The sequence below is a fragment of the Elaeis guineensis genome, chromosome 16 (genome assembly GCF_000442705.2).
Source record: "Elaeis guineensis isolate ETL-2024a chromosome 16, EG11, whole genome shotgun sequence".
NCBI lineage: Eukaryota > Viridiplantae > Streptophyta > Magnoliopsida > Arecales > Arecaceae > Elaeis > Elaeis guineensis.
This window is the reverse complement of record NC_026008.2, coordinates 4,766,734-4,790,223: the sequence shown is the minus strand read 5'-3', so window position 1 is coordinate 4,790,223 and position 23,490 is coordinate 4,766,734. Positions and strand designations below refer to the sequence as shown.

General features: G+C 41.7%; 1 non-coding gene across 1 annotated transcript; it reads right to left on the bottom strand.

Annotated features, from left to right (window-relative positions):
• Positions 1–9,842: 9,842 nt before the first annotated feature.
• Positions 9,843–9,949, bottom strand: LOC140854413 (small nucleolar RNA R71). Its single transcript, XR_012137628.1, has one exon. It is a non-coding gene; the product is annotated as a small nucleolar RNA R71 (small nucleolar RNA).
• Between the last annotated feature and the right edge of the window lie 13,541 nt (positions 9,950–23,490).

The following is a 23,490-nucleotide window of genomic DNA, read 5'->3' as shown; positions in this document are numbered from 1 at the left end:
GCTCTCAAGCCTGATCTAATCAGGCCTGAAATCCAAATCTGATTTAGATAATTGAACCCAATTAATATTAAATTAAATTAAATTAAATTAAATTAAATCTAATTTAAATTATTTAAAATATAATTTATAATTTGATCAGTCTCAAAAAAATTTATAATATTTATAATTAAGTCCCTACGCTAACAAGTAGCAGCAGCCAAAACTGTAATGCTTACAAATTAATAGTTTCTAAAATTCAAACTATCAATCCAATTAATAATTCAAATATAATCTAAGCCATTGATCAGGTCAAGCTCTTTTTGTATGTGATCCCTCAGATTCTATTCTGTCTGGTAGTGAGACATACCGTGATCTCCATCACAATATCATCAAAACTCTTTTCGATGGGTTGAAATAATTCTAACTCACCTCAACAAAGATCGTCGATCCGAAAATGATCTTAGTGAGTTCTCACGATCCACCAATGACATCTAGCAATATGTAGTGGCAACCCAGCAGAATAAAAAAATGAATCCCTAAGTATAGTTATCATGTGATACAATCCTTCTATCGAGAGTCCTGACTTGATGAAGGTCAAGGAGAACTTGTCAAACCCTATCATCAGTCATATGCTAGATTGACTCGACTCGAGTTTATTTGTAAATCTCATGAAAACTCTTTTCCAGTATTCACACTTACTTTGGTCAGAGATTTTTTGAACTCAGTCTTACGAATCGTATAGGACTTCTCCTTTTCTACCAAGAATGATAGATTCCATCTTGGTGTATCCTACTCCAAACAGCGAACCTGAACCTACATGGCCAACATACACAGCAAGGACCTATATGGCTAGGGACTAAGAGAACGTGCAGTCAAACTATGTAACTTCACTGTGAATAGCCAACACACCGCAGGTCAAAGGATCAGTCACACCACTACAGCATCGAAAAAATCACTGATGAGTGAGTAGACATCCAAGTGGTTTCTCGTGTTGATCATGCTCAGTGCAAGTTGTTCTATAACAACTACCTGCACTCTCACCCCAGTGTCTCTACACCACAGACTCGAGACTCATCTATCCTAAAGGGAGGTGATCCATGCACTGATCTCAAATGGATTGATCACTGTCCTCTGTGACGATCCTTCGATCGAGAGTATTTAGAAATTAACCACTAATGATGTGTGTCTCAAATTCTCAATACCTTGAGAATATACAAAATCATCTTTATTAATTTCTAGAATAAATCATAGATACAAACATGATTGGTCATTAAGACTATCCAACAAGTACAAAACATATCCTAGAAAAAAGTATGTGTCAACGAAGATTGGCTTCTAAGGTACACATCCAATAAACTCTCACTTGCACTAAAGCCAATTTGCCATATACCTGAGCCCCATCTTTTGAAGATAGGCTTCAGTGTTTAGCTGGCTAAATGACTTGAGCCTACCACTATCATGTGGAGTCTACTCTCTTCATCTCCATGTATTTCTACTTGAGATAATCACGTATATCTGTTCTATGTGCATAGACTTCTGGTGAGACCTTGGCTCTTTAGCGAGGGCTATGGATCATTATTTTTGCAGTACCATGTCATAGCATCCAATGGTATAACATCTAAGTTTGCAACTACCATAAGAACTAGAATGCATCTTGCATATCTATAGCATATTCAGCTTCCACTGGTCGATTATTTGGAATCCTTCCAATAAATCAAACTAACATAACTCAAGAAAATATGTTGATGTAGATATTCTACCATCAGCATCAGTGTATCCTTCCACTCTTAGCTCTAACCCTTCTTCAAAGATGAGGAATAATTCTTTAGTGCTTCTCAAGTACTGAGGGATATTTTCACAGCAGTCCAATACTCCCAGCCTGGATTTGACTAATATCTGCTCGTGACTTTCACTGCAAGATATACCAAGTCAAGTACATAGCATGGTATATACCTATGCCCAAGAGGATAACAAATCCCTCTTGAAGGTTTCAATGCTGAACCCTTTCAGCACCTCTTCTATGTACTTATCTTTGAAAATAAAATATCCTTTTAGGATCTATCTCTATAGACCTTTTATTTTTAGAATGGTTGACCTATAAAAGCATATGAAAGAGAGCAAATAAAGAACTCATGATGATTTAAATAAAAAGCATAATTTTTATTACATATAAAAAAATACAAGAAAGTTTAGAACAATAAACCCACTTTATGTCGTTATAAAATTTTTTCTCCACTCTCGAGACTGCTAGCCTAGCTGCTCATGGAGTAGTCCCTTTCTCTTCCTCTATGCAAGGCTCTAAAAGAATTTCTGGGCTCGCTCCTCAAATGGGAGTACAAGAGCCTTTTTATAGGTGTTAGGAGGGATGAGTTTTACATGGTTTTCAGATGTGGGACTAAAGAAGATACTAAGGACTAAAAGATGGATGGATGAGATGGAAAGATCACAAATAGATAAAGAAAATACAAATTCTTCCTTTTAAAGTATTTCCAAGTATCATATTTTTTCCTTTAATGAGCATCTGTTCGCCACTATGTCCGCCAGCACCACTCCCCACGTGTTATGATCCAGGTGGTGTGCCCAAGGCCCAGGGGACCAAGGCTAAGGCTAAGGTCCATCATTCATGAGGGCTTCATGGAGGCTCTAGGGCTAGTTGGGCCCTAGGTTGAAAGGTTGTGGGCCTTTCGGGTTCTTGAGGTCTAGGTTATGTGGGTCTCAAGGGACCAACTCTTTATGGGCTAGGTCTGAGCCCAAGAGAGGTGAGATTAGGTTGAGTCATGGGTGTACATGGGCTTGGGTTAACCTAATCTCCCATAGAGTTGGTCAAGAGAGTTTTGGGTTTGGGTCACTTGACCCGGTGTTTATATATACATGTACTTGTATAGGTTTGATAAAGCCAAGAAAATAGATGACTCTTTCTCCCAAGTCTCTCTCTCTCTCTCTTCTCTCTCTCTCTCCAGCAATCTTCCATGCACCAAGAGCAAGAAACCCTAGGGTTTCTTGCCGCCAGTCCATAAAAGGAAAGAAAGGAAGGGAGGTGCCAGCCCCTTCCCCCCTTTGCAGCCGCCAGCCATTTCTTCTCTCCCCTTTTTTGCAGGCACCCAAACACCAGGTCCAAGACCTAAAATCTCTTGAGAAGAGGTTTGTACAAGTTTCTCTCAAATCTGGAGTTGATCTGAGGTCGCTTGAGGCACGGGTGAGATCTCCATCAACAGATCTACAAAAAGGCTGCAGCAAGACAGATCTGCGAGGTCTGTCTTCATCTATCTTCTTTCCCATCTAGAATACCCTGATTTGAGATCTACGAATTGAAGGACCTTGGTCTAGGTTTGGTCTGGTCTGGTTGGGTACCAGATCTTGGATTTTTTAGAGGTGGTTTCAAAGGCATTCTTCATCTGGAACGAAAGGCTGACGAAGAAGACAGCAACCAGGCTGATTTCGTCAAGGGCCTTGGATTGTGTCTAGAAGTCTCCAGATCTATTCGTTGCTGGTTCTGCTACACCAAAGATCCATGGGAGGAGCCGGGATCATGCTCCAACAGTTGGTATCAGAGCCACGATGGTGAGGAAGCGGTTCCAAGTGTGAGAAGTTGAAGATCTCAAGTGCTAAAAATTTTTAGCAAGGTACCATCAAGGTATATTCTACACTTCTTGAATTTATATTGCTTGTTTGGCTTGGATCCAGTCATGGGCAGCAATATGAAGATCGATTTTGAGAAGTTTGATGGCAAGGAAAATTTTTCCATGTAAAAAATCTGGGTGGAGGATCTTCTGGTGCAAGCAGATTTGGATCAGGCTTTGGATGAGAAGCCTGAGGGAATGACAGATAGACAGTGGGCATCGTTGGAGAAGAAAGCATGCTCGGTGATCAGAGGATGTTTGGCGGATGCGGTGTTATATTCGGTGCTGGAAGAAAAGACCCCGAAGGGCCTTTGGTCGAAGTTGCACACCATGTACATGGGAAAGAATATGTGCAACAAGCTGATGCTGAAGAAGATGTTGTACAGTCTTCGGATGTAGGAGGGATCTGATGTGATTGGCCACATTCAGAGGTTCGACCAGTTGTGCACGGAGTTGGTGAATATCGGGGTGAAGCTGGATGAGGAGGACAAGTCACTATTACTTCTATGTTCGCTGCCTGGATCATATGATTCTTTGGTGACTACACTGCTCTATGGCAAGGAGACTCTGGAGTATGAGGACATGGTCTCGGTGCTGAGGTCGAATGAGCAGAGGAAAAAGTTGACTAAAGATCGGGCTCCCCAGGAGGGTTTGGCAATAGGGGAGAGGACAGGTAGAGGCAGAGGCAGAAGCAAGTCCACGGGGTGGTCCAAGTCCAGGAAGGGAAAGAAAGAGGTGAAATGCTTCAAGTGCAATGAGTTCGGGCACTTCAAGCGAGAATGTCCACTATGAAAGAGCAAGAAGGGAGAAAGAAGTGGCTCAGAATCAGTGCGTGCAGTTGCTGGGCAGCAGGTGGAGGATGATCTACTTGTGGTATCAGATGGTCACAAGCATTACACAGAGGAGTGGACACTAGACTCTGCATGCTCACATCACTACACACCACACAGGTCTTAGTTTGCGACATACACCAAGACAGATGAGGGATCAGTGACTCTAGGCGACAATCATCCTTGCAAGATGGCTGGGATAGGGACAGTCAGGGTGAGGATATTTGATGAGATTGTGAGGATATTGACAAATGTAAAGCACATCCTAAAACTGGAAAAGAATCTGGTGTCACTAGGCTACTTGGAGCGCAGTGGATACAGCTTCAGCAGTAGGGCTAGAAGCGGAGTACTGAACATCTCCAATGGAGCTATGGTGGTGATGAGAGGTAGGTGGTTGGACAATAACCTCTATCGCATGGAGGGATCTGTGGTGACTGAAGAGTCTGATGCAGCAGCTGCAGCATAGGACCAGCAGGGGGCTTACAGGATGTGGCACTACCGCCTAGGCCACATGGGTGACAGAGGGCTGAGGGAGTTGAGCAAGAGAGGACTCATCTCTGATCTAGAGGATGGTGCTACAGGGGAGATCTGTGAGCCTTGCCAGATGGGAAAGCAGAGAAGAGTTCAGTTCACCATCAGTACAGCCCGGAGTGTAGCCCCTCTAGAGTTAGTACACACGGATGTGTGGGGACCAGCCCCAGTTTTAGCTAGGAATGAGGCCAGATACTTCATGACCCTGATTGATGATTTCTCAAGGAAGCTCTGGATTTACTTCATGAGAGAGAAGTCAGAGGTCTTCACCAAGTTCAAGATCTGGAGAGCTGAGGTGGAGAAGGAGCAAGGGAGGAGCGTGAAGTGTCTGAGGTCAGACAATGGCAGGGAGTACACCAGCAGAGAGTTTCAGGACTACTTTGAGGAGTGTGGGATCAGGAGATACTTCTCAGTTAAGGGGACTCCACAGCAAAATGGGGTGGCTGAGAGGATGAATAGAATACTTTTGGAAAATGCACGATGCATGAGGCTATAGGCAAGACTTTCAAAGGAGTTCTGGGTTGACACAGTTGACGCAGCGGGTTACTTGGTCAATTTGTCACCTCACACCAGGTTGGATGGCAGGCTTCTAGAGGAGGTGTGGTCTAGGAGGATAGTTGGGCTGGGCTATCTACGAGTATTTGGGTGCACGGCCTATGTGCACATTGGAGCTGGTGAGCGGAGCAAGCTAGATGCCAGATCATGCAAGACGGTGTTTCTAGGCTATCTGCGAGGAGTCAAGGGATACAGACTGTGGGATCCCTTGAAAAAGAACATCATCATTAATTGGGATGTGACTTTTGATGAGGGGTCAGTCCTACAGAGGTGAGCAGGCATGGAGGAGCAGTAGGAGCAGGAAGAGGTCCAGCAGGGCGCTGCTGGACAGCTTACCTCTTTGATTTTGCCTCTTGCAAGTACTACGGGAGGATATGACATTCAGGTGGAGAACCTACCTAAGGTGTCTCCACAGGTAGAGAGGACTCGGATGGATGATCGAGGTGGAGAGGTCTAGCAGGAGCGAGCTGGATCGAGGACTGATATCGGTATTGCCCTACACAAGCCCAAGAGGACCATCAGGCAACCGGACCGATATGACTTCGAGGAGATGCTGTCATATGCCCTGGTGATAGTGAATGGAGACCCATATACGTATCAAGAGGCTATTGAGAGCCAGGACAGAGAGCGGTGGATCCAGGCGATGTCCGAGGAGATACAGTCTCTCCACAAGAACCAGACGTGGCGATTGGTGCAGTTGCCACAGGGGAAGAGGCCCATTGGCTACAAATGGGTCTACAATCGCAAGGACAGAGTGGAGCTGGTTGAGGCCTTGGGACACCAAGATGGAGATTGTTATGATCCAGGTGGTGTGCCCAAGGCCTAGGGGACCAAGGCTAAGGCCAAGGTCCATCATTCATGAGGGCTTCATGGAGGCTCTAGGGCTAGTTGGGCCCTAGGTTGAAAGGCTGTGAGCTTTTCAGATTCTTGAGGTCTAGATTATGTGGGCCTCAAGGGACCAACTCTTTATGGGCCAGGTCTGGGCTCAGGAGAGGTGAGATTAGGTCGAGTCATGGGTGTACATGGGCTTGGGTTAACCTAATCTCCCATAGAGTTGGTCAAGGGACTTTTGGGTTTGGGTCACTTGACCCGATGTTTATATATACATGTACTTGTATAGGTTTGATAAAGCCAAGAAAATAGACGACTGATTTTTACCACAAATTGACATAAAAAGTATCAATTAATATCTAAATTATCTAATTTTATTAGGAAATTGATATTTGTTATTATATTTTACAGAAGAAGAGGTCATCAATAGAAAGAACAAGGAAAGAGGATTCCAACAGTGTAAATTTTACGCAAAACGGAGTTAAATTGACCCAGGAATTGAAGAATGAAGAAAGAAGACTCAATTGGGTCAAACCCGAGTCAAATCAGGTCAAAATTGATCAAAAATCAACTGATTTGGTGATCTGGTTAGTCGCCTGGTCCACAGCAATAGGCGCCTGGACCATGGACCTATCGGCGTACCATAAACCAGCCAATCAGTGAGTCTCGGCTCACCGCAACGCATCGCGAGCCCAATCCACGCGCGCGGTCCAGGGCTCATGAGGAAAGAGAAGAAGGTCCGAAGGGCAACCTGGTAACTTCACATCACTCGTTGGTCCGATCTTCTCTGATCAAGATCCAACGCTCCATATTTTTGCGCCATCGGACGGCCACCATCGCAGCCGGTCAAGATCCAACCGTAATTAAGGCAATTGCAAGAATCAATAAACACTAGGACAACACGGGATCCTTCTGCAGCGCGATCCAACGGACGAAATCTTCCAGCGCCTTGATCGGATGGTCCGCGATGCATTCGACCTGATCCCATCTCTGCAGCACGATCCAACGGCAGCGCTTCACCCAGATCGTGATCCGATGGCCCAGAATCGCTTCCGACTTGATTTATTAGATGAATTGGGTCCTTTAGATGAAGATCGGACGGCTGAAACAATTTCTAGGATTTCTTGATGGATTTAAGTGCTTTTTGAGCGAGATTTGAGCCCCTAAACCCCCCTAACAGCCCTCTAAAACCTCTTAGTCCCACATCTAAAATTTTGAAAACCTTATAACCCCCAAATGCCTATAAAAAGCCCCCAAAGGCCCTTATTTTGATAGGATTCTTGCCTTTCGATCAAGCTTGTAACCCTAGATAGTGGGGTTTTTAGCTTTTTCTCAAGCCTCGAGCTTTGAGGTTTTTGTAATAAATTTTTTTTATATAAAATCTTATTTTTATACAATTTTATCTCTTTACATTATGTAATTTATTTTTCTTGCAATTAGGATAGTTTAATTTATGCAATTTAATTTTATACAATTAGGTTAGTTTAAATTATGCAGTTTAAATTTATGCAATTAGGGTAGTTTATTTTTCTACATTTAAATTTTGCAAGTAGATTTAGATCATGTCTAGCTAAGCATCCCTTCTAGGGTTTGCGATGAAGCTAGATCATGAGTAGGAGTTTTACGTAGGGTTCTTTCTTTTTCTTAGGGTTTCTTTTTCTTTCTCTTTTGCCAAGAATTTTTGATGAACTACAGTTGGGTCAGAGTCCCTTCATAGTTCATGCTTGATTTAGTGCATAGGAGGAGAAAACCCTAAGGGATCCTAGTTACTACTCCCCTGTAAAGAATCTTGATGGGTTATCATTGGGCCTTAGTCCCTTCATAATCTATGCTTGGGAAAGACAAGAGGAGTAGTCATTAGGATCAATAAGAAAAATTCTAGGTAGAATTCCTAATCTAGATCTAGTGGATTCAAAAACCCTAGATCCTTACTCTTATTGTCTTTAGCAAACAACTTTCGATTTTCGATTTTCGTTAAAGCTCGCTTGAGCATAGATTTGAAAATTATTTTTAATCCAAGTCTCTGTGGGATCGACCCGTACTCGCTGGTCGTGCTACTCTGCACACTGTGCGCTTGCGGTTTTATTTACAAATTTTAAGATTTGCACATCAAATTTTTGGCGCCGTTGCCAGGGATTTGGCATTTTAAATTATTTTCAAATATTTGTTCTTCGTGCTTTATAACTCTCTTTCTTTTTCCTTTAGGTTTCTAGATTTAGTTGGTGATTGCTGAAAAACTCAGGTATGCTTCTAATTTCTCTTTTATTATTTTTAGTTAATTACTTTTTCTTTTAGACCTAATCATTTGAATTTACTTAATCACAAAAAATATATAATATATAAAACAAAACAAAAGATATTTCATAATCGTGAAGTAAAATATCAAAATAAAAAAAAAATTTAAATTAAAATCTTTTACATTCTTGGTCATCTTGTTTATTTGCATTTGCATTTTCATAATTAATCTAAGGGCATCAACCCATTAACAAGATAAGGTGGGGATTTCATTACCCTTCTTTAGCCCAAAAACCATCTCCATCATATTGCATTACCTAGACCTTTAATCTTAAAATCAATTAGACGTCAACCTTAAGAAATTCGAGCTCAATAGGACAAGGAACCCTAAGAGTTCTACCAAGTTTGAGTTGTTTGATTAGTTGGTGTCTAGGCAAGTCTCTGAGGGTGGTTTGTTAAATTGGTTCAGTTGCTGGCCTGGCCAACTCGTTTGGTGTCTAGAAAGGCAACGATGAGCAAACCTCCCACCTCTTATACTTACCTGACTAACTAGTTGATCAATCTCCACTTGAAGGCTTGAAGGGTCATCTTGGAACAGTTAGGAGCTGTCAGATTTAGGTTAACCCTAGGATAGATTGAGTTTAATTTATTGTTTCACTTGTTTGAAAAATAAAAAAAAAATTATTAAAATTTAAATTAATTTGGTTACTTTTCTTTAGATTTAGGACTCCTTAGGATCTTTTCTTTAGAACTTTTTTCTTTTCTTTCTTTTTCTTATACATAAAAATTTTATAAAAAAAAAAATTGTATAAACATCGAGAACCATACACCTCGTGTGTGGAGAAGAGTGTCGGGTCATCTAGTTAGAATTGAGTCAATTCCTGTTGTTCCAATGGCTGAACCAATCCAACCCATGACCCTTAAGGATTTGTGTTATCTAGTTGGCTCCATCCAACCATCTTGTATCAGGTTGCCACAACCCACAGCTAACAATTTTGAAATCAAACCTCAAATCATAAATATGCTTCCAAAATTCACAGGATTAGAGGATGCTTATATATTTATTAGAGAATTTGAGGAAGTATGTGCAACCATGAAACTGCAATTAACAGAGGATGAGGTCAAACTTAGATTAATCAACTTTGCCCTTAAAGATAATGCTAAGAAGTGGCTTTATAGTCTGCCAAACCATTCTATCACTACCTGGGAGGGCTTTGTGAGAACATTTTTGAAAAAGTATTTCCCCCATCATAAAACAGCTAGGATTAGGAATGAAATAAATCAATTTTACCAACTAGCTGGTGAATCATTTTGGAAGTACTTTGATCGTTTCAAGAATCTTTTGACCCAATGCCCACACCATGGAATAGAAACTTGGAGACTATGCCAGATCATCTATGAGGGGTTAGATTCAAACTCAAGAACCATGCTAGAGTCCATGTGCCAAGGCCAATTTATGGACAAAGAAACTACTGAAGCTTGGCAATTCTTAGAAGACCTAGCCGAGAAAAATTTACAGTGGAAAACAACTAGGAAACCTGATAAAGCTACACCTTCAAGAGGAGGAATGCATCAAATTCAACCAACCCTAGCATCAGAGGCCAAGATTGCAACCTTAACACGTAGATTGGAAGCCTTAGAATTACAGAGACCAGCCAATGTAAATCAAATATCTGCACCCATGTGTAAAGGGTGCAATGCACCAGACCATGTCTTAGAAGAATGTTCCTACTCGAATGAGTGTGCACAGGTGAATGCCACCTATCAAGGACCATTGAACAATCCTTATGCACCCACATATAACCCAGGTTGGAGGAATCACCCGAATTTCTCATGGTCCCAGAATCCTAATGTAGGCAATCCAAATTTCAATCAACAAAATCTAAGGTCCAACCCAGTGATGAACAACCCGCCAGGCTTCCATGATAATGACAAGAAAATTACCTCTTAGAGAAAAGCCTAGAAGCCATGATGAAGACACATACCAGCTTTATGCAAACCACGGGTCAATTTATAAATAATAACACCCAAGCTATAGCCCGTCTGAAAATGCAAGTAAGTCAGCTGGCTTCGACCATTAGTGAACGAGAACATGGTAGGTTACCTAGCCAACCTGAGCCAAATCCTAGGAACCAAAATGGTCCACGACCCCAACAAGGAAACCAAGTTAATGGTGTAAATGCCATTCATACCTTAAGATCGGAAAATAAATAGACAATAAGGTAGTTGCACTTGATGATATAGAGGACTCATCTGCCGAGTCACCTTCTAAAACTACTACCTTTCAACCTCAAGCATCAGAAACTGAAAATTCACCTAGTCCAGTACTTAAAAGTCCTAGAGCTCCTTTTCCAAACAGACTGAAATCCAATAAATCTGAACATTTGACAAAATTTTAGAGGTATTTAAACAAGTCCAAGTTAATATTCCTCTTTTAGATATAATCCATCAGGTTCCAACTTATGCCAAATTTTTAAAAGATCTTTGCACTAGGAAAAGGACCACTAATTACCAAAGAAAGCATTTTTGGCTGCAAGTGTCAGTTCATACCTATCTAGCCATGTGCCAATTAAATATAAGGACCTGGAGCTCCAATAATTTCTTGTGTTATTGGAGAAACCAATATAAAAAAGTTCTTGCTAGATCTAGGAGCTAGTGTGAATATCCTTCCATATTCGGTGTATGAGCAACTAGGATTAGAAAAACTTCAACCTACTGGGATCACATTACAGTTAGCCGATAGATCTCTCAGGATCCCTAAGGGAATGGTCGAGGATGTTCTGATAAAGGTTGAAAATTTTATTTTCCCTGTAGATTTTATTATTTTAGAGACTGAGCCAGTTGCGAATCCTAAAGGACATATACCTGTCATTTTAGGAAGACCATTCTTAGCTACGGCCAATGCTGAAATCAATTGTCGAAATGGTCTAATGAAGTTATCCTTTGGGAATATGACCATTGAGCTTAATGTTTTTAACTTAGAACAGGAATCCTCTTCTCATGCTGATGTCAATGTGTCCAAGATGGTATTTATGAATCCATTGACATTAGTGATGATGAAGTCGACCTAGAGTCTAACCCCTGGTTAATCCATGAGTCTGAGGATGTCAATGAAATACTTAAAGAAAATCAGATTAATCAGGAATCGACACTTCCTACTGAACCAATCATTGAGATGGTGAAATCATCACCTAAACCATCGATAGAGGAAGCACCCATTTTAGAACTGAAACCCCTCCCAGAAATCTCAAGTATGCATATCTAGGACCCAAAGAAACTTTGCCTGTAATTATTGCATCAGACCTAGATCCCAAGCAAGAGGAGGAGTTAGTGTCAGTTCTAAAAGCAAATCAAGAAGCAATAGGTTGGACCATAGCAGATATCAAAGGAATAAGCCCTTCTATAGTTCAACATAGAATATACTTAGAGGAAGAGGCTAAACCAACAAGAGAAGCCCAAAGAAGGCTTAATCCAGCTATGAAGGATGTAGTTAAAAAGGAGATTCTGAAACTCCTAGATAGTGAATAATTTATCCTATTTCTGATAGCTCTTGGGTAAGCCCAGTTCAAGTAGTACCCAAGAAATCTGGGGTAACAGTGGTCCAAAATGATGCAAACGAACTTATCCCAACTAGGACCCAAACGGGATGGAGGGTCTGTATAGACTATAGAAAGTTGAATGCTGCGACAAGGAAAGATCACTTTCCTTTGCCATTTATTGATCAAATGTTGGAAAGACTAGCCGGACAAGAGTTTTACTATTTTCTTGATGGATACTCCGGTTACAACCAGATCCCCATAGCCGCTGAAGATCAAGAAAAGACTACATTCACCTGTCCATTTGGTACTTTTGCCTATAGACGAATGCCCTTTGGACTATGTAATGCACCGGCAACCTTCCAGAGATGCATGATCAGCATGTTTTCAGATATGATAGAATGATTTTTAGAAATTTTTATGGATGACTTTTCTATTTTTGGCCTAACCTTCTCGAGTGTCTGAATCACCTGCAATTAGTTCTAGAACGATGTAAGGAGAAGCACTTAGTTCTCAACTGGGAAAAATGTCAGTTTATGGTCAAACAGGGAATAGTTCTTGGCCATGTCATTTCTAAAAAGGGGATTGAAGTAGACAAGGCCAAAATAGATCTAATTGCAAGTCTTCCACCACCTAAATCTGTGAAAGAAATACGTTCATTTTTAGGTCATGCTGGATTCTATAGAAGGTTTATTGCCAACTTTAGCAAAGTAGCACGTCCACTGACTAATCTTTTGGCAAAGGATACCAAATTTGAATTTACTCATGAGTGCTTGGAATCTTTTGAATTTCTAAAAAAAGCACTTGTATCAGCTCCAATCATTCATCCTCCTGTCTGGTCTGAACCATTTGAATTAATGTGTGATGCGTCCGATCATGTTGTGAGCGCAATCTTAGGTCAATGGATAAATAAGCTGCCTAGAGTGATATATTATGCAAGTAAAACCTTAAATGATGCGCAGCTTAACTACACCACAACTGAGAAGGAGTTCCTTGCCGTTGTCTTTGCTTTAGAAAAATTTAAATCTTATTTGGTTGGGACCCACACCATTGTTTACACCGATCACTCAGCCATTAGACATCTCCTAGCAAAGAAGGATGCCAAGGCAGCTTAATCAGATGGATTTTGCTCCTTCAAGAATTTGACCTAGAAATTAGGGACAAGAAAGGCACTGAGAACGTTGTAGCAGATCATTTGTCCCAAATTCCAGTCGCACCATCTAGTGAACCACCCATCAATGAATCTTTCCCAGATGAGCAACTCATGTCTGTGTCTACTGAACCTTGGTTTGCTGATATTGTAAATTATTTAGCCATAGGTAAGATACCTTCTCATTGGACTAAGCAGGATAAATATAAATTCTTTGCCCAAGTGAAGTATTTCATTTGGGACGATCCTTATCTTTTTAAATAATATCCTGATCAAATTATTAGAAGGTGTATCCCAGATAATGAAGTCATGAATATTTTATCTTTTTGTCATGATCAAGCATGTGGGGGTCACTTCGCGTCTAAAAAAACTGCTGCTAAGGTTCTCCAATGTGATTTTTATTGGCCCAATTTGTTTAAGGATGCTCATGAATATTGCAAAAGTTATGCTCAATGTCAGAAAATGGGTCGAATCACCAAGTGACACATGATGCCACTCAACCCAATCTTGGTAGTTGAAGTTTTTGATGTTTGGGGGATCGATTTCATGGGACCATTTTCAAATTTCTTTGGAAATGAATATATTCTAGTAGCAGTTGATTATGTTTCAAAATGGGTAGAAGCAACTGCATGTAGAACACCCGATAGCAAAATGGTCATTAAGTTTCTTAAAGAAAATATTCTCTCCCGTTTCGGTATTCCTAGGGCAATCATTAGTGATCGGGGAACCCATTTTTGTAACCGACCTTTTGCAACATTGATGAAAAAGTATAATGTCACCCACAAATTGGCCACACCATATCATCTCAAACTAGTGGGTAAGTTGAAGTGTCAAACCGACAAATCAAACAGATCCTGGAAAAAACTGTTAGTGCCAATAGAAATGATTGGTCTTTGAAATTAATTGATGCACTTTGGGCATACCAAACCGCTTTCAAGACCAATCTAGGAATGTCTCCTTATAGGATTGTGTTTGGTAAACCATGTCACTTGCCTATTGAGATAGAACACAAAGCCATGTGGGCCATCAAACAACTAAATACAAATTTGAACGACGCTGGAAACCATAGGAAGCTTCAGTTGAATGAATTAGAAGAACTTAGAAATGAAGCCTATGAAAATGCAAGGATATACAAGGAACGAACCAAAGCATTTCATGATCAATCAATTATGAGAAAAACTTTCAATATCAGACAAAAGGTGCTCTTATATAACTCTAGATTACATCTGTTTTCAGGAAAGCTTAGGTCTAGATGGACAGGACCATTTTTAGTAAAGAAAGTCTTTTTACACGGAGTGTTGAGATAGAAAACCCAAGTAATGGTGTTATCTTTAAAGTTAATGGTCAACGATTAAAACCATTCTTGGAATTACCTGTCGAGACTGTTGAAGATGCCATGGTTCTTTATGAACCAACTTATTCTGATTAAATTGCTTCGAGGTTTGGTCTGGCTGAAGACATAAAACTTAGCGCTTCTGGGAGGCAACCCAGCTTATTTAATTTCTAATGCTTTCTTTGTTTTCAGTTTGCTTAGGACAAATAAATTAGATAAACTCTATTGGGGACAATGTCGGTCAAGTTGGGGGGAGAGCTTGAACAAAATCAGGTGTTATCATTTCCTTTTCCTTCCACTATGAGTTATTTCTTGCATTTATATATTAAAAAATAAAATCAGGTATTATCATTTTCTTTCCTTCCACTATGAGTTATTTCTGCATTTAATATATTAAAAAAAAAATTGAAATAAATTAATCTAGAAAAAAAATAAGAGTAAGTTACAAAGTATTTGCTAATAAATGTAGTGAGTCACGGAGAAGATTAGCTGGTTAGACTCTTGGTGGCCTAGGTCATTTAAAGACTATTAGCACTTCCAATTGCACATGCACACTAACAAGGTTAAGTAGGTGTTAATTGTAAGGCCAATTAAGGATTTGAGTATTATTTAAATTAGATAATTTTCTCTACACCCCAATTGAAGAAATTTTAATTTAAGGAAAGAGCTACCTGCCTGAAATAAAATGCAAAATACAGAGTAAATGTGGATTGCCCTAAGCCTAGTAACCAGGTCTCTTCACCTAAGTCAAGTGTTGAGATTCGCATCAAATGGTGGTGGGAAGGCCAGGATGCTCAGCAAAAAAAAAAAAAAAAAAAAAAAAACAGTGTGAAAGCTACCTTAGTTCTTTGTTTAATCTGGGGTGTATAGAAAATTAATCGAACTAAGTTATGAAAAATGATACAATTGGCCTGTACAAGTTAATACTGAATACTAAGTTAGTTATCACTCACACAAGTACTATAAAACTTTAAGTGTACTCTAAGAAAGCTCCTAAGTAGACTGACTACCGATTCTAATTCGAAGCTCATTACTTAGTAATACTAGAAAACTTCTTGAATTTCGATCTTAAATTAATTTACAAAGGAAGGATCTTTTGGAATATGATCTTATTTTGGTACATTGCTAAGGGACTAGCAATGATTAAGTTGGGGGGTGTGATTTATGTCACAAATTGACATAAAAGTATCAATTAATATCTAAATTATCTAACTTTATTAGGAAATTGATACTTGTTATTATATTTTACAGAAGAAGAGGTCATCAATAGAAAGAACAAGGAAAGAGGATTCCAACGGTGAAAACTTTATGCAAAATGGAGCTAAATTGACCCAGAAATTGAAGAATGAAGAAAGAAGACTCAATTGGGTCAAATCCAAGTCAAATCAGGTCAAAATTGGTCAAAAATCAACTGATTTGGTGATCTGGTTAGCCGCCTGGTCCACAGCAACAGGTGCCTGGACCATGAACCCATCGGCGCACCATAAACCAGCCAATCAGCGAGTCTCGGCTCACCGCAACGCATCGCGAGCCCGATCCACGTGCGCGGTCCAGGGCTCATGAGGAGAGAGAAGAAGGTCCGAAGGGTAACCTGGTAACTTCACATCACTCGATGGTCCGATCTTCTCTGATCAAGATCCAATGCTCCATATTTTTGCCCATCGGACGGCCACCATCGCAGCCGGTCAAGATCCAACCGTAATCAAGCAATTGCAAGAATCAATAAACACTAGGACAACACGGGATCCTTCTGCAGTGTGATCCAACGGACGAAATCTTCCAGCGCCTTGATCGGATGGTCTGCGATGCATCCGACCTGATCCCATCTCTGCAGCACGATCCAACGCAGTGTTCATCCAGATCGTGATCCGACGGCCCAGAATCACTCCCGGCTTGATTTATTAGATGAATTGGGTCCTTTAGATGATGATCGGACGGCTGAAATAATTTCTAGGGTTTCTTGATGGATTTAAGTGCTTTTTGAGCGGAATTTGAGCCCCTAAATCTCCCTAACAGCCCTCTAAAATCTCTTAGTCCCACATCTAAAGTTTTGAAAATCTTATAACCCCCAAATGCCTATAAAAAGCCCCCAAAGGCCCTTATTTTAAGGATTCTTTCCTTCCGATCAAGCTTGTAACCCTAGATAGTGGGGTTTTTAGCTTTCTTCTCAAGCCTCGAGGTTTGAAATTTTTGTAATAAATTTTTTTTTTATATAAAATCTTATTTTTATGCAATTTTATCTCTTTACATTATGCAATTTATTTTTCTTGCAATTAAGATAGTTTAATTTATGCAATTTAATTTTATGCAATTAGGTTAGTTTAAATTATGCAGTTTAAATTTATGCAATTAGGATAGTTTAATTTATGAAATTAGGGTAGTTTATTTTTCTGCATTTAAATTTTGTAAGTAGATTTAGATCATGTCTAGCTGAGCATCCCTTCTAGGGTTTGCGATGAAGCTAGATCATGAGTAGGGGTTTTACATAGGGTTCTTTCTTTTTCTTAGGGTTTCTTTTTCTTCCTCTTTTATCAAGAATTTTTGATGAACTATAGTTGGGTCAGAGTCCCTTCATAGTTCATGCTTGATTCAGTGCATAGGAGGAGAAACCCTAAGAGATCCTAGTTACTACTCCCCTGTAAAGAATCTTGATGGGTTATCATTGGGCCTTAGTCCCTTCATAATCTATGCTTGGGAAAGACAAGAGGAGTAGTCGTTAGGATCAATAAAAAAATTCTAGGTAGAATTCCCTAATCTAGATCTAGTGGATTCAAAAACCCTAGATCCTTAGTCTTATTGTCTTTAGCAAACAACTTTCGATTTTCGATTTTCGTTAAAGCTCGCTTGAGCATAGATTTGAAAATCATTTTTAAACCAAGTCTCTGTGGTTTGACCCCGTGCTCGCTGGTCGTGCTACTCTGCACACTGTGCGCTTGCGGTTTTATTTACAAATTTTAAGATTTGCACATCAGTGGGGCTGTCTGCTAGAAGAGTTCCAAGCAGCACATAATGGCTGATTCAGTTTGCGAGGCAGAGTATATCGCTGCATCAGATGCTGCCAAAGAAGCGGTGTGGCTGAGAAAATTCATCATCGAGCTCGGAGTAGCACCCTCCCTTGTTGGTCCAGTTCTGCTCTACTGTGACAGCTCTGGAGCCATTGCTCAGGCGAAGGAACCGAAGGCACACCAACGGACGAAGCATATTCTACGCCGCTACCATCTCATCCAGAAAATCGTGGATCAAGGTGACATCGACCTTCGAAAGATCGACAAAAAGGAAAACTTGGCCGACCCATTCACTGAAGCCATTACGATGAAGGAGTTCGATGACTTCAAGTCGAAGATGGGTATTAGATACTACACCGATTAGCTTTAGGCCAAGTGGGAGATTGTTGGGAATAGTGTCCCAAAGCCAATCGTCAGCCTGTTGATGATTGTGCTCTTTCTTGTATTAGTATATAAATTATAAATAAATAAAAGTTATTTTAGTATTTTTCATCACAAATTATTTCATCTTCTAACGAACTCCTGTATTGTGGTGAAGTCCTTAGGACTATTTAGACTCGACGAAGGAGGATTTGTCGTTTAGTCCTTAAACCTGTTCGCGACCAAATGATACGTTGTTACCAAGGATAACGATGTTTATCAAGCATAGGTCGTTGTGTGCCATATGGGTTGGTTGTCCTCTTAACCAAGGAGTGTGGAGACACTGGTATGGCATACAGGTGAGATGTAAGGTACATCTGCACTGAATGTGATCGATTCCGGAGTTATTTCTACTGTCAAGATTTGCTCTGATGGGATATGGGTATAAATGTCCCTCCGACCTGAGACGCCATGGTGACTTGCAAGCAACTCACTACACTTAGGCACTAGACTATCTGAATTTCTAATTCAGTGACGGAAGGATGCTGGGTGTAGTCAAGTACTTGACTTGTCGGTGTGTGTGTCAAGATGGGATTGACCACTCCAGTTCAGGAGCTGTGTACAGTCATGTTTTAATTTAGCAAAATCTTGATGGGTAGTCTAGTGAGGAGTCACAGGACTGTTGGAGTTGAGGCGCGATTCGGATGATCTAATCAGGGTTGACAAGTTTAACCCTGAGTCATCCTAAACACAAGGGTCAAAAGGATGAATTATATAAGTAACCATATTCACGTAGGTTCTGAATGTTGCGATTGTGACTATTTCGACCTATCTGAATGTCGGATACCATTACTAGATGGTCACTTCGATTAGTACAGGAATTGGTTCCTGTGCTACCGGCTTAGGTCGAACCTGCGGGGTCACACACATTAGAGGTTTCTATCTGATCTGATGGCTGATGAAAATCCTAATGCTCGTGGACTATGAGTCCTACATGTCTAAAACTCTATGATCAAGAATCAGATTCTCTGATCACGAGTATCACATATTTTTGGGTACCGGGGTCAAGAGTCTTACTGGTTTGGGACTTTTTGATCAGGATTTCATATCGATGGACTCTGATGTCCAATTGCCCATCGAATTTGGACTCAGTATTTATGAGAAGTTTAATTAGTAATTTGATCACTAATTACTCAATTTGATTGAGTAATTATTTTGAATCAAGTCCAATTGAATTGGATTTAGTTGGATTTGATCCGATTAGTTAAGTGTTGACCTAATCGCTAAGGTGTTTTGGTCACTGATTTGATCAGGAGTTGGGCTTAGTCAATTTCTGATTTGATTAGAATTTTATTGAGCTTAATTAAGCCTAATTGTGTTGGATTTAATTTAGTGTAATTGTGTCTAACCTATTTTAAATAAGGTTGGTTCAATTGGATTTCAAACCACCTTGACTAATCTCCTTGCGCCACCTCACTTCACATGCTCCCATTTGAATTCACGAGAAATGAGTTCTCATGAATTTTCTCCCACACAGAAGCCATCTCACACCCTTCTTTGTGTTCCATTTTGAATGGATAAAGATGAGATTGGTTGGCCATTCAAATTCAAAAGATGTTTGAATTTGAATGGATAACAAATCTCTGCGCCCACCCTTTATTTCGTGCACTACTTCTTCCACACGAGAAAAGGTTTCTCATGAAAATTATGCACGCACAAAGTAGCCACGCTCTCTCTTCTCACACCAAGAGTGGATAAACATGAGTTGGTTGGCATTTGATTCAAATTCGATTTGAATTCAAATGAGCAACCACTTATCTTTATTCTCTCACGCGGAGAAAAAACGCTGCAAAGATGCATTTCTCACTCTTTTTAAAAAGAAGAGAAGATAAGGCATGCACTAATCTGATCCTAGAGAGAAGGGTGGTGTGAGAAAGCTTTCCTATATGAGAAAAGAAAAGAAAAGCGAGAAAAGAAAGAAACAGAGTGGGCGCAAGTTTCTTCGGTGAGTACCTAGGATTTTGGCCTAGGGTTCGGAAGTGAAAAGGTGAGCTACGAGTGTCGTGAGCCACCAAATTTTAGAAAGAGTTTCATCAACCTCTCAATACCTCTACTGATAATTCGAAGCATCCAAAGAGTCGACAGATCAAGATCGAAGGAGTTCGATCAACATCGCCGTCGAAAAGATTCTGCCATGAACTAGCATTCATGAGGAGCCGATCAGATCGAGAGCTTCATGTGGATGATCTGCAGAGGTCAGACATACTGTGTGGCTGATTACGATGATCAGACCCTCCCGACGTGATCAGATTATGGCGATCGACTATCCATACAAAGATAATGTATTCTGAACATATAACAATAAAATATTTACTGTAGAAGTTTGAATTTCAAATTTAAATGTGTTGGTGCAGAATTCCATCGAAGTCAGAGAAGCTAGAGCTGGGATGATCGTGGCGCCACCGAAACCTACAAAGAAGTCTAAACCGGAGTTGGGAGTACTCCGGTAAGACCCTCTGATGCTCAAGTCAGTACTCTGCTTCAACAGAAATGGAGTGCTCGAGCAGAAATTTTGGCAAAGTTTCGAGATAGAGTTACCAGCTTAGAGAAGAACATGTCTGGGGGTTCCTTATATATAGACGGAGGGTGTAACCGACGACAGCGACGTCTGTAACCATCTGGTAGTGGACCACTCAGAGCCGTGTGGAGTTTGTTACGGAGAGTAGTGGCGTCAGGGGTCGTTCAGGGCCACGTGGAGCTTGTTGCGGAGAGTGGAGTGGTTTCCATTGTCGGGACTTGCCAGAGAGTGATGGAGCTGCATGAAATCCGTTGCAGGGAGTAGAGCAGGAGGGCGGCTCTTGTCGTGACTTGTCAGAGAGCTCGGATCCGTCGGCTGGAGCTCGGTTGGGACATCTGATGGAGCAGAATGGCTCTCTATCGTTGGTCTGGGAAGCTTGGATGTCTCCGAAGCTGCTGATGAGGCTACTATCATCGGGTAGCTTAGGCACTGATATACAGGTGGGAGTCACCTGCTGTAGAAGCTCAGATAGAGACTTTCCATTGGCGAAGCCCGATAGGAATCCGATTGCTAGAGAAGTCCGTCTGTGATTCGCCCGATGTGAAAACTCACCTGAAGATGATCCGTTGGGGAAGTTCGATTTTGTGAAGGATCTGATGGAGGGTCGGCTGGTGATGGACTTCGGATGGCATTGGGGGGTTCGGCAGACATAGGAGGCGATCGATCGTTGTAGGAATCCAGCTGCTGGAGCCGATCGTCGTAGAAGCTCATCCAATATCCAACCACTATGAAAGTTCAGTCGAAGTCTGGTTCTTGTAGAAACTGAAAGGAGACCGCTTATTGTAGAAGCTCGGTCGAAGGTCAGTTATCATGGGAGCTCAGAGTAGCGACCTGGCTGATGAGTCCTGTCCCATTGTAGAAGCTCGATCGAAGATCGATTGTCACAAGACCCGACTACGAAGAAGCTCGACTGAAGTCTACCTGTAATGGAAGTTCGGAAGGAATATGTTACAACAGAGGCTCGAATGGGATTTGCTTACAGTAGGTTTCTGAGGTAGGCCGTCCGCTATAAGGGTTCGGAGTATACTACTCGCAGCAGGAGTTCGGGGCAGACCACTCGTGGTGGAAGTTTGGAGTAGGCCGCTCGTGGTAGAAGTTCGGCTATCGCAGGAGCTCGGCTGGAATCCTGAAGGTGGTCGACATCGTAGAAATGTGGAAGGAGCCTGGTTACTGTAGAAATCTCGTTGTCGGAGAAGCTCGGATGCTGACGAGCCGAAAGAAGTTCGGGGTAGTCGATTGCTGTAGAAGGATGGCTAACAGCGAGGCTCAGAGGGCCTTTGGGCGGCCCGATGGGTGAACACTGAGACCCATCGTTGAAGAAGTTCGGACGATCGAGGGAGTTCGGAGAGGTGTCACGTACAAGATCGGGAGCCGAGGAGCCCGAAGGATCAGTCCTCTGCAGACTTCGATCGGGGGGCACTTTTATACCCAACACCGGTCCCCCTACTTCCGAGTTTGGGTTTCGAACGAAGGAAGTACAGAGAATTTCTCACGGTCGAAGCTGCTCTCCTCGATTTTCGTACTCAGTGGTCGTCAGATATTTTGACGCTCGGTACGCTGGTACTGGAGCTTTTTTGGAAAAGGTTTCTTCTTTTTGGGATTTTCCTAGGCATGGCTCTAGGTACGGTGCAATAATTATTTTGTCAGCTGCAGCCATTTTCAACAGCCTGTCAAAGTGAGTGGGACACGCAGCAGGTATAGGCCGGTCAGAGGATCCGCGATCATAACCGCTCCGAGTCCTGTTGCCTATTTAAAACATCTTCCTCCTTAGGGGTTTCACCCTGCCTGAGAGAGTCCTTCGGTCCCTTCTTCTTCTCCGAGAGCTCCATCCTCCTCTAGCATCCTTCTCGACCTTAGGCATCCTCTGGGTCTCCCATCGCCCTTGCCATCCTCCCGCACTCCCCAGGCCAACCTAGGTTAGTCCTAGAACTTCTCGCTATTTTTCTATTTTTTTTTGTGCCCTTTCGTTTAGCTTCTTAAGGGCCTATTCGCTATTTTTCTAATTTTTTTGGGATTTTGTAGCTTTCGTTCGATCCAAATATCTTTCGATATCTTTTCTTCTAGTAGTTCTAGAAGTTCGTCAGCCCCAGTTCCTATAGTACTGTACCGTAGACGAACCCGTAGCTAGGATCGACCTTGTCCGACCTTTGCGTCGGACACCATCCCTAGCTCCTTGACTCCGGATGAACTCTCACTGATAAGGATTCAATATGGAGTTCCTCCGGAGTACGAGCTGGAGCTTCCCGGGCCATCTGACGGGCTAGCGCCCTCCTCCCGGTCGCTTCTGTCTGTACCAGGAGGCCTTCCATGCCGGACTTCGGCTCCCGCTGCCGCCTTTGTTGTTGCTCTCTTTCATTTTCTGAACATTTCTCTAGCTTCCGTTGTGCGAACTCCTTTAGATTTTTGATAGGGTTTCTTTCCCTTTGTAGCTTAGTCAAAGTTCGGTCGACTATTTTTTGTTTAGGAGCTTCTACACCTTCAAACGTCATCCCTCGGCAAGGGATTGGTGGTACTTCTCCCCCAGTTCGGTAGAAAGGGGTTGCTAAAAGGTGCCCCTCTTCCATCCATAACTGGAAGGAGAGGTTCTTCTGTCCGATGCCCAACCTTGGAGCTAGGGTTACCCCTTGGGGTTCTCTGAGGGATTCTGCCCGTCGAGCCTCTAGCCTGGAAAGGGACGACCTTGAGGCCTCAAAAAAGCTCGAGGCCTATCGAGCCCCCCTCTCCCGAACTTTTGAGGGAGCAACTTTTGTTCACGTCGCCTGAGCCCCCTTAACCCTGTCGGTACCTCTCCCTTTTTTGTCTCCTCTTTTCTTCTTCTCTCCTTTTTATAGTACTTCCCCTTCTTCTTATTCCATCTCAAAGCCATGATGATCTTCTTTTATTGCAGACATGGATGCAAGCGTGGCTCGGAGGTTAGCCCAGGGTCTCAAGACCCACAAGAGAAAGG